This window comes from Musca domestica, unplaced genomic scaffold (assembly GCF_030504385.1).
Source record: "Musca domestica strain aabys unplaced genomic scaffold, Musca_domestica.polishedcontigs.V.1.1 1, whole genome shotgun sequence".
Classification (NCBI taxonomy): Eukaryota; Metazoa; Arthropoda; class Insecta; order Diptera; family Muscidae; genus Musca; species Musca domestica.
Window position 1 is genome coordinate 13,671,610 of NW_026712114.1, and position 12,709 is coordinate 13,684,318.

Consider the following 12,709-nt stretch of genomic DNA (forward strand, 5'->3'; position numbering starts at 1 on the left):
CTTGTTTGTTCGGGATACCATAGTATTTTGTTGTTGCAAAATGGTCAGGCTTAATCCCATTATTGTTGTTTAAAAAAAAAAAAAAAAAAACAACGTGTTAATTAAATTTACCGCAAAGAAAGAGAAAGGATAGTCCGATTTTGCTCCTACTTTGCAAATCTTGATATTTGCATCAGTGCTGGCCAGGTGCGAAAATGGACAATATCGGTTCACTCCATCAAGTACCTCACCCGCAAAAGGTGAAATTTTTGAATAATTTTCACTCTTATAATCAAATTACACACATCTTTATGTTTTTGTTAACCCAAGGTCAGTTGTGAAGATGAAATTTATCGGTCCACTCCTTCTGGTACCTCCCCCACAAAGGGTCCAAATTTTGAATATCCATGACGCTAATAAAACACGAAATTAACATCCGATTCCATTCAGACTTGGTACATCTCAATAATTCAATCAACACAATATATGTTATGAAGATGGTAGAGATGGGACCATTTCTTCTGGTACCTCCCCCCGCAAAGGTAAATGTTTTGAATAACCAAAACAATTTTAAAATCCGAAACATGTATCAGGTTCTCTTTAAATTTCCCACATCCCATTATTTCTACTAAGACAATATCTGATGTGAAGATGGGATATATTGGTCTATTCCTTCTGGCACTTCCCCCACAAAGGGTCAAAGTCTTGAATACTTATGAAGCTTATAAAACACGAAATTAGCCTTCGATTCCATTCAGTCTTGGTACTCGCATTATTTCTATCAACTCAAGATCTATAAAAAATATGGTACAGATTGGACCATTTTTGGTGGTACCTCCCCACATAGGGTTCAATATTAAAAAAATGCTCAAAGAAGACGAAATAAACATCCAACTGGCTTCAGATTTCATACATACAAACATTTTTGCTAACACAAGATCAGTTGTGAATATGATATATATCTGCGACACCCTTCTGGTACCTCACCCACAAAGAGTCACAATTTTTAATACTTGTATCTGTCATAACTTGCAAAGCAAGTCAGCGATTCTTTACAACTTTCAATATCCAAATATTTCTCTCAAACCGATACCTGAGATGAATATGGAATTTATGATTTCCCATTAAATTGGATATAAATGTTCGTTTTTCTTTTAATTTTGCGAACATTGATTGAGGATAAGACAACTTTCTGCAAAACCAACTGATACTTTCTAACTTTTCATTTTGTAAATAATTGGGAAATTTTAGTTCTTAATGTAAATTTAGAAATATAAATCCTCATTTTACATTTTGCGGCTTAAAGGACTTACAACTTTTCTTAAAAAATCTAAAATCACATTTTTAACCAATGTCTCCACAATTTTGTATTGTTGTTTTCATAGCTCTATTTTGAAAGAACAAACGTTTATGTAAATACAAATATAATACACAAATCTTCAAACTTCGACGAAAGTTTGGACGAAATTTTGAAAAAAATCCTCTATCTCGCAATTGGCCATTAAAAGTGCCTCTCGAGCTAAATAATATCAGTTCCATTTTTTCGCAAAACAAACTTAAAAAATTTTAGCACTTGTTTGACGGATTTTCGAACACTACAAACTGTTTAAGATGTTTTAAAATATTAAGTAGATCAAAAATCATCAGTCAAAAAAGGATAAAAACTGTTTTTTACCATTTTTGTCCCTCTTTAATATAGGGGGGGGGGACTCTTAAGATCTACAACTTGTTTCTACGAAGCGTCTCCAAACATGGGTCCTTGTTTTAGGCAACTTTGATATATCTGAATATCTTGGACTATCTGTGTTCAATAACTCATCAAATTGTACATCAAATTTTCGAATCGTCATAGAATCATTTAAAATTGTCGGGAAATGGAAATATAATAACTTAATAAGTAATACAGATGGTAAAATTGTCTTGGCTCATAAGCCACCATGGTACAATAAAAAGGTAAGGTAGGGCTACCAGCTGATTACAATTTTTTTCTATGTGTGCCCGACTTCTGACAATTTTGTGTATGTATTTATTGTTTTAAAAACAGAAAACAAAATATTTTTAAAACCAATGACTGGAAGACACGTATATTGCGGCTCGCGCATTAAAGCTATTAATCAGTTTAGCCACAAAATTGAAAGAGAAAATCCAGCGAAATTCATTTTTCGCGCTATTTAACTCATTTTAAAAATGAGGAAAAATGTGAAAAATATGTAAAAAACTTGTTGTATATAATTTTGTAATGAGTCTTACAGAAGGCGGACATAGCCTCAGGGCTGCATTTCTGTAGATTTACGAAGCTGTTCTACCTCCTTATTGTACCATGTAAGCCACAACTCATTAAAATCCAATCATATTTGCAAAAACTATTCCGTTTATTTTTGCCCGATTACGATTCCCATTTGGTCCTTCGATCTTCTACATTATGTAGAAAAAAACCTGCCTGAATAAAAATCAAACTCCAAATATGAATAAATCATTCAATTTATTTTACTTTACTTATTACACCACTTCCTCCCCTAGGATGCAGGGTGATTTCGTTTCACTTTTTTTCTCCTACATCGTTTTTTTTTCTCTCTCTCTCTCTGCTTACCTTTTCTATTGGCACCACAAGTGGCAATATATTCATTGTGACTTTTATACTTTCATTTCAAATAGTCTTTGTTTGTTAGATTGGCTGTATAATGTCATTCATTCGACGTGGATTGTTGTTGTTGCTGTCGGAGTATGTATGTGTGTGTATGTTGGCGTTCTTTGTTGGGAACAATTGTTGCGCACCGCTCTTCTCTATTTATATGTACGTTTTGTTTATTCAACAACAATTGTGTTTTTACTTCTATGTGTGTGTGTGTGTGAAGTTTCCTTTTCTTTTGCTTATGCTATTCCTCTTTCGGGCAAATAATAATAAACGCTAATATTATTGTAAGTGTGTGTACAAATATTTATTTATATACAATTCCTTTTTCTTTTTGACTTTCGATACATTGTTGTTGTTCTTGTTGTTTCACATGTGAAGAAGGTACCCTATTTCTCTAGCATAGATTTTTTTTATTTCTATGAGATTTGGTTTCTGCCTCGATGTGAGAGTGTGGGTGTGTGTGTGAACCTCAGAGGTTTTGTTGGTTACACTTACAGCTACGTGTTGTTACTTTTGTTGGTGTTTTCGTCGCCCCCTGCCATCACGACGACGACGATGATGATATTGTTGATCCCCTCACGCAGGCACGCACGCTTCAACAAATATCACGAGATTTCTGGATGACGTGAGCAAATGGATTTCAATTACATTTTTATCATATGTGTGTATGTGTGCGTGTGGTATGTCTAGGAATTCAAGTGGCATTGCTGTGTGTATGTCTATGTATCACATAGCAAACGACCACACGGCATCTTTATCATTCCGAGACTCAAAACCAAAATCCATGGCCACAGCCAGAGCCAGAGCAACAATGTATTATGCTAATATTCTATTTGTTTGTCCATGACGAGCATGTGTGTGTGCACGGTGTGCGTGTGTGGGAATCTGATGCTGCCTTTTGTGGTAGTAAATAAATAACCAATAATAGATAATCATGTTTAGGAAATATCAATATGTATGTTAGTCGGCATATAGAATATACATTGTATTTTAACCTAGTTTCATTTAGTTTAGGTTAGCAAAAATCTCAAATCATATAATTTATTTAATAGTTAAGGGAAATTACGAAAAATGTAAAAGGACACGAAATTGTATGCCTGGGAATTTGCGCACTTCTTAAGAGCAGGGTAAAGGGGAAAATAGGTTTCCAAAAGTGTGGGTAATTTATTGATTGCAGGCCATAGATTGAAGGACATTCTATGGGGGGTGTGGCAAAATACCTTAACTTATATTTTGTAAATTTTATGATAAAAAAAGTTTATTATTTATGGGTAAATTAGAACTTAATGATGTGTAAGTGTGGGTTTTTATGGGAGTATGGAACATTGTCATAAAAACAATAAAAAAGTGTGTGTGTGTGTGTATATATGGGAGCTACATCCAAATCTGAACCGATCTTGACAATATTTGGTTGAAGTATTTCAGAGCTGTATTTGATATCTGGTAGCAAATATCATTGTCATATAGCGCATATTGCGGCTGTGGGGGACAAATATAACAAATCGGGTGAACAATACATGGTGAGATAAAAAACTCCAAAAAATTCAAACGTCATAATTTATACAATTTTTTTTTTTTTTTAATTTTATGGAATGACAGTAAAAAATGTCGGAAAAAGCATTAAATTTTAGAATTTTTCAAATTGTTCGCCTTTGGCACGAATTGTGACCGTCAAACGGCCAATGAAATGGTCACACGCTGCCCGAATGTTGCTGTACGGTATTTTGGCCCATTCCCGGGGAAGCACTTGCTTGAGGTGATTAGTGCCAACCTTGCTTTCTAAAATACTCCAGACACAATCGTCCAACGGATGGTATCCGGAGATTTAGGTGGACATTGTGCGCTGGAAATGAAGCGAGGAACCTCATTATGTAACCATTCTTGGGTGGCGCGTGCTGAGTGCGATGGTGCTGAGTCCTGTTCTATTCTCGGCCCATCGCCTTGATCGACTCTTCGGATTAGAAAGAGCCTTACCAGTCGAAAATTTTTCGTATAAACGCTTAATGGTTTTCTTAGAAGGCGCACTTCTCACATTTTTTAATGTTTTAAAAGCACGTTTAGTTTTCACAATTGACTTCTTCCGTTGAATGTAGATTTCAACTATTTCAGAGCGCTCGCGTGGCGTGAATTGGTTCATGGTAAAAATCTGCTTGGAATATGGGCAACCCTGTATATACAAGTCTGAACCGATCTTGACAATATTTGGTAGAGGTATTTCAGAGCTGTATGTGATATCTAGTAGCAAATATCATCGTCATGGGGTTTATATTGCGGCGGTGGGTGACAACAACCAAAATCGGTCGAACAATATATCTGGGAGCTATGTATTGACATATAATAAATACATACGAGGCTCAATTTGGTTGCGCGTGTCAACCAAATATTTCGACTAATATTAAATATTTGGTGCACCGTAAAAGACAAATCGGACAAAGATATATATGAGAGCTATATCTAAATTTTGACCGATTATCGCTAATTTCAATAGGCTTCGTCCTTAGGCCACAAAAAGGGATTTGTGCAAAATTTCATCTGGATCTTTTTATTTTTTTTTTTTTTGCTTTGTGGGAGAATTTCGCTAACACCATTTTTGCGATAAAAACCTGAATATTAGTACTTAAATATCATTGCATTTAACCCCTTAAAACCTATTTTCCTTTTATGTTACATATAAACCTCCCTCTACCATAGATCAAAATTTTATCGATTTATTAACCAAAGAAAAATTGAAAAGTTAATTTTCAAAACCCTTTTCTTTAATGGCGACTTGTTCCATATTTCAGACCTTCATCACAATCTGACACTATTCCCAAGCAAATTTATTGTTTTATTTATTAAAATAAATATTTTGTTTTAGTTTCACAAAAAAAAAAAACTTTTTTCTTTCGCCATTTGTTTCTATTTTATTATTATCATCTCACAACTTGTTGCCTTGTTTCATGCTGCTGTTGTTGTTCTTGTAGTTTTCTTTTACTATTATTCCTGTCACTTGGTCGACACGCTTCCTTCTGGTTCATGATAAACAAAAGCATAAAACAATCACATTTATGAAACTTTAAATAAAAGCATCCACTTGTCATTGTTTTTGTTTTCCGAAGAAGGGGTGGGTTGGGCATTTGTTACCTCCAATTCAGATTGCCAGTCAGGCCGGCTGGCTGGCTGGCTGGCTGGCTGGCTGGCTTCTTTGCTTGTCCTTTGTTGATATTGTTTTGGCAAAGTAAAGGAAAAATATATATTGTTGTGTTTGTTTGTTGTTGATGGGGGTAACAATTCCATCAATTTGTTGATGGCGGTGTTGTTGGTTGGCCGAGTTAAAAAGTATTGCAGCAACATGTCCTTGTTGCTTCTTCTTCGTTTGTTTCACCCGGTATTGTTGCTGCTGCTGTGGCTTTATTTCATATCTGTTGATGGGATAATGGCAGAAGTACTCTTCAAAGAAACTGAGTAGTGGCATTATTGTTATGCTGCACCTCAAACAGACACAGTCACACACAATCGCACCCAAACCCCACCACATGGACTGCTGCCCTTTCTCCATGGTCTTGCCAAACTTAAGTGTGTATTAAGTTTTGCCGCTACTGCTTGCGGTTTATTTAATGCTCTTTGCATAAATAACTAAGGTTTTTTCGTTGTTGTTCTTATTTTTCCCACTTATTTTTATACATACAAACTACAGTTTTATTCTTCCACCCTGGCGTTTGGTCTCCCAACATCATCATCATCCACAACAGAGTTTTGAAGTGAAGTATGGAACACAACGTTTTTCCACAAATTTCATTCGTTCATTTATGCCGTTGTTTTGGGGTTTCTTTTTTTTGTCCGTCATTTTTTAATGTTCTGGGATTATCTGTTTTATCCTTACATTTCGTGTTTTTTTCCATAATTTTTTTAAGAAGGATTTTTCACGAAATCTTTTGGGTTAAAAAAAAAATTACCACCCTCCTATGAATGAACAAGTTGAAAGTTAAGGCAAAACTTTGTACATTTGGCACACAAACTTCCGCTTAAAAGCTTTTATTGTTGTCATAGTTTTTCTTCTTCAAAAAAAAAGAAAACATTTTTTCGGCTTTTTTGATGATTTTGACAATGGAGACGACAACGAAGACGATGCGATGATGATGATGATGACAATGGAGCCATGGCACTGAGTATATACAAGTAAAAAAGCTGTAAGTTCGGCCGGGCCGAACTTTTAATACCCTCCACCATTTGGTCCAAATTGGCAATTTCAAAAAAAAAAAAATTATAAAATCCGTTAAAAATCCTGTTAAAATATTAAAAACACCGAATATCTATACGACGACGTGGACCTGCATAGGCAACTTTTGTCGTAATATTTAAATGCGAAACTTGAAGAAAAATCTGTTTATAATGTAGCTAAAATCATCAAAATACCGAATATAGGGGGTACCTTTATATGGGGGCTATACGAAGACGTGGACCTGCACAGACAATTTTCTGGCATGGGCTGAGGTATCCATTACGAACTTCAAATACCAAATTTAAAACGATTCCGGTAAATAATGTCGCTAAAATCGCCAAAATACCGAATATCGGGGGTTACGGTATATGGGGGCTATACGAAGACGTGGACCTACATGGCCCATTTTCTGTTTTCTGCTGCAGTATCTATTACAAACTTCAAATAGGAAATTTGGAATGATTCCGTTAAATAAAGTCGCTAAAATCATCAAAATACCGAATATTGGGGGGTACCGTTATATGGGGGCTATATGAAGACGTGGACCTACATGGCTCATTTTTTGACTTAGGATGTAGCATCCATTACGAACTTCAAATACCAAATTTGAAACGATTCCCGTGAATAATGTCGCTAAAATCATCAAAATACCGAATATCGGGGGTACCGTTATATGGGGGCTATACGAAGTCGTGGACCTGCAGATATAATTTTCTGTCTTAGGCGGTAGTATCCACTACGAACTTCAAATGTCAAATTTCAAACAATTCCGTTAAATAATGTCGCTAAATTCATCAAAATACCGAATATCGGGAGGTATCGTTATATGGGGGCTATATGATAACTTGGACCTTCATGGCCCATTTACGAACTTAACCTGTCTACTGGCAAAATATACACGTCTGCAAAAATTTAGCCTTCTATAGCAATTTGTTCGAAAGATCGGCTTAGAAGTTGACCCTGATCAAGAATATATATACTTTGTTGGGTCTGACATGAGTATTTCGAGGAGTTACAAACGGAATGACAAAATTAATATACCCTCCATAGTATGGTGGAGGGTATAAAAAGGACTTTAAAGTCAACAATTGTATTTCTTTTTTTTCATTTTCCCAACGCTTGCCTTTACCAGGTTTTGAATCCCCCAAAGTGTATTTTCATTTGGAAAATCATTTCCAAACCAGCGTTTGTTTATTCACTTCCATGGACTATGGCGTTGTTTTCCCTTTTCTTTGTCACAAGGAAAAATATGTCATACTTCAATTTTTGTGCAACAATTTTTGACAAAAGGGGTTTTGGGTTTTCTAAAAAGGTCTCTTAACCACCTTTGGTTCTAGAAAACAAAAAATACATTTCATATTTTATTTTCATATAATTTCTTCCAAGGATATTCCCTGGTGATGTGGCGGCCGCCACACGTTTATGCTCTTGTTTAGAAAAGGAGTTTGTTTCTTTCGTTTTTTTTTCTCATTTTCTCTCCATGACAGTAGGCAACAAATTGGACAGCTGATGTGACATTTGCTGTTTCTTTTTTTTTTTTTTAATATAAAAGAAAATATTATTTCAAAAAATAAATGCTTTTAACATTAGCTTTAAACCATTAACTTAACTATGACAGTAAATCTCTCAGGTATTTCTTCTTTATTCTCATAGAAAATGCAAAAAAACATTCCCAGTGCCTCTTTTTCCTATGAAAACATTATGAGCCCAAGTTATGACATGTCATAGATGTGTTATTGAAGAAAATAAAGTAATATTAATATTGTTGGAAAAAAGAAGAAAAAACGAAACAGGTGAATAAATAATCACTTGGCTAATGTCTTAATACAGAAATTTGGAAAACACAATTTTTCCAGAAAGTTTTCTCCTATTTCTCAATTTATGACATGAGGTATAGTAGGTTTTTATTAACACAAGATAAAAATTTCTTAGATTCCAAAAATATTTGATTTTTTTTTAATTTTTAATTTTTAAATTTATCTTTTTTTTTATTTTTGTTTAATTTTTTTTATTTTCAAAAATACACTGTGCGACAAAATTCATATTTTTCAATAATTACTTAATATTTCTGCAGACTATGGAAATAAAGCTAAGACAAGTTAAAAAGTATCAAGCAGTTTTTCCGACAAGTGTACACCCTCAGCCAATGTTCGATTATTTAAAAAATATTTTGACTTCTTTTATGATTTTTCAAATTTTGGACGCCCTATGGTGTAGATTCCGACGAAATGGGCCAATATTGTCCATTTCGTATCGGAACTTAATAAATATGATATAATTATTGCGACGTGCTAGGTATGGGCTATACTGGTTACTTCCTTTACTTTATTTGAGATATGTAATAATTTTTAGAAATTGTAAAAATGTGCCTGAGTTACCAGACCAGACCGAAGTATTCCATTTTTATGAAGTATGAGATTAATACAGATAAAACTATTGGTATTGGCAAAATTAAAAAAAAAAATCGAACACTTATATCCAATTTTATGGGAAATCATATATTTTATATTCATCTCAGGTTTCTGGTTGAGAGGAACATTTAGATAAGCAAGGAATCGCTGACTTGTTTCACAAGTTATGAAGGATAAAAGTTCTGAAAATTGTGAGGTTCCAGAAGGGGTTCGAAGATATACATCATCTTCATAACAGATCTTGGTGTAAGTAAATATGTGTGAAATTTTGAAGACACTCGGATACTTTTTTCGCTTTCTTTGAGCGTTTTAGCTTTTACAAAATCTTACACCCATGTGGGGGAGGTACAAGAACGATTGGATCGATATACAGGGAGATATAAAAAAACTGCAACAAAGTTAAATACCATAATTTTTATTTTTTTTTTAATTTGATTGAATGAAAACAAAAAATTTCGGAAATAGCATCAAATTTTGAAATAAGTTTAGATTTGTTTCGAATTGGTCACCTTTGACACGAATTATGGCCTTCCAACGGCCAATCAAACGTCGTACGCTGCCCGATGTTGCTCTGCGGTATTTTGGCCCATTCCCGGCGAAGCGCTTGCTTGAGGTGATCGACACATTGGTATTTTTTAGTGCCAACCTTGCTTTCCAAAATACTCCAGACACAATAGTCCAACGAATTGGTATCCAGAAATTTTGGTGGTCATTGTGCGCTGGAAATGAAGCGAGGAACCTCATTTTGTAACCATTCTTGAGTGGCACGTGCTGGGTGCGATGTTGCTGAGGTCTGTTGAAATATCCAAAATGTTTGCCTGCCCAATGCTTTAATACACCCTCCACAATATTTTCGCGATAATATTCGGCATTTATTCTGATGCCATTAATACGAACGGAGAGCGACCATCGGCTGTTATGGCGGCCCACACCATCACCATGGCCAGGGCTTGAGTTCTGCTGGTCAAACAAAGGTGCACATTTTCAGCTGACTTCTTTGGCAAGTAAACACGATCATTTTGTTTGTTTACAAACTGCTGGACAACGAATGTTTTCTCATCGGAGAAAACAAAATTCGACAGTTCACAACTTATTCTGCTGATGATGCTGAATTCCATCACGAATAACTTTTTTCTGGAAAATTCTCACTAAAATAATTTTGTACGCTTGTAAACAATAAAATGAGCTGTCACTGGTATAATTTTAACAGCTGTCGGACGAGTGGCTTAGAAATGACAGCAGTCTGAATTTGGTTGCAGTTTTTTTCATATCACCCTGTATATCATCTTCACAAAAGATTTTGTATAAGGAAATATGTGTGGGGAGGTACCGGAACTGTTGGACCGATATACCCCCTTTCGTGTTGGTAGAAATGGTGGGATGTGTAAAATATGAAGAGAACCGGATGCTTATTTCGGATTTTACCCTCGCTTTGGGTATTCAAAACTATGACTTTTCGTGGAGGAGGCACCAGATAAAATGGTCCGATCTCTACCATCTTTAAAACATATCTGGTTTTAATGGAAATATTGAGAGTACCAAATGTCTCAATGGAATCGGATGTTAATTTTTCGATTTTTGAGCTTTATGGTTATTTAAAAATTTGACCCTTTGTGGGGGAGGTACCACAAGGAGTGGACCGGTATGACCCATCTTCGTAGCAAATCTTGTTCTAGTGAAAATAATGGGATGTGTGTAATTTGAAAACTCTAACATTCGAAAAAGGCCGAGGAAAAATTGATCGAAATAAGGGCTATATTTTTTGAAAATCGATTTTTTATTAACCTAAATTAATGGTGTTTTTATGATTCTTACAAAGTATACATATTTCTTTACTTCGGAAACTCACAATGAAATTTGATCCAGAATAATCCTTGCTTTGACACTTTCACAAAAAAATACCAAAAACAAAATTGTATGGAAACATAATTTTCACTAGAAGTACATAAATGTCGAATTTAATTTTCTTGAAAACTTTTATACCTAGATATACGGTTAGTTTTGAGATTTTTAGTATAATGTTGTGTAGAATATTTCTTCCTGAGAATAGGAAATTGTATGTTACTTTCGGCAACATTGATGCAGATATATTTTTCATAATGGAAATAGAGATTTATTTTCTTTGGTAACTTATAGTGAAATTTGATAAAGAACCTTTTTGTCTTTGGCGTCATCCTTCGAAGATGATGTTTAGTAGGAATATTTGTTAGGAACTCACTTAAAGAACGGCGTCAATCCTAAAATGTATTTTTAATATGTATGTATTTTTGGTGTTTTGGTAAGATTTAGGCATTTGATGTATTCCGGAACTTAGAGTAGAATTTTTTGACTATGAGATATGATCGCTTTAAAAAGGCCCTTTTTACCATATCTTAGATCTTCAGGGAAATATTTGTTTGTAAAAATAACAATTTGGTCCTTTCGAGTCACGGGAGAAATGTTTCATTGCTTTGTATTTCCTAGTTTTTCCAATTTCAAGTCTTCCTTGAATTCCAAATCTTCCCCCTTGCCTTCACTCCCAATAGTTTGCCGTTCAAGCTTTCCAAAACATAATTGAATCCCCCGAAGATGAAATCATCCATTTTTATTGTATTACGCGTTCGTTATGTTCGGTTGTCTTGCGAAATGGAAAAACGAATAAGGCGGACGTATGTTTGTGGCCAAACAATTTGCCATGTTTTATCATGCACATACACAACCACACACACACACACACAAAATGTATGGCGAATGCCAACGAAATGAATCCTTGCGGATGCATTTATGGTCCGAAGAAGATGATACAACAAAACGGCAAAAACGGAAAATAGAAAAACGAAGGCGTGCAGAAAAAAATGCCAAGACAGGTAAATATTGGAGGAGCAGCCAGCAGCAACAACAATCTCGCATTGTTATCTCAGCGCTGTCAACGATTTTCGTTTGTTGATGGTGTTGTTGTTGTTGTTGTTGCCGTTGTCATCTCTTTTGCAATTCTAATCAATTTTTATTATTGCTTCAACGGAAAGAACAACATTTCACGAAAAGTTAAAGCCACGAGGAAGTTCTATCATTTTCATCGTTCCAACTATCATCCCCTTTCATTCCTTGTGAGATTTGGTCGTTTGTCTCTATGTCTCCAAGCTTTTCTCTGTACGTTTGTGTGTTTTTAGCAAGTTTTGAGATTTTTACATAAACACATCACGTACAATTTTTGTTTTTTCTCTCTCACTGACACTTTTGTATCTCTATGCCTTGGCATGAGCTGCGTTGTTCGTTGTCACCACACTCAAGAAAGGACTTGGGATCCTTTATCACAGTTCAAAGCTGCTTAGCTGGATGGTTGTCTGCCTGTTCGTCCGTCCTTTTCTGTTCTAGTGTTTATTTATTTTCAAGCTTCAATTCCTGGCGCCATCATGTCTGTGCGTAAAACGGGAATCACACGCTTGGGTAATATGTTCTTCATGCGTTCATTTTGTCATACCTTGAATTCTAAGTGTGTATGTG

At 35.0% G+C, this 12,709-nt stretch overlaps 1 protein-coding gene across 18 annotated transcripts in view; it reads left to right on the plus strand.

Moving 5' to 3' along the window:
* Nucleotides 1-12,709, plus strand: part of LOC101889073 (polypyrimidine tract-binding protein 2-like) — a 420,192-nt gene that overhangs the window by 362,825 nt on the left and 44,658 nt on the right. The gene's annotated exons all lie outside the window — the stretch shown is intronic.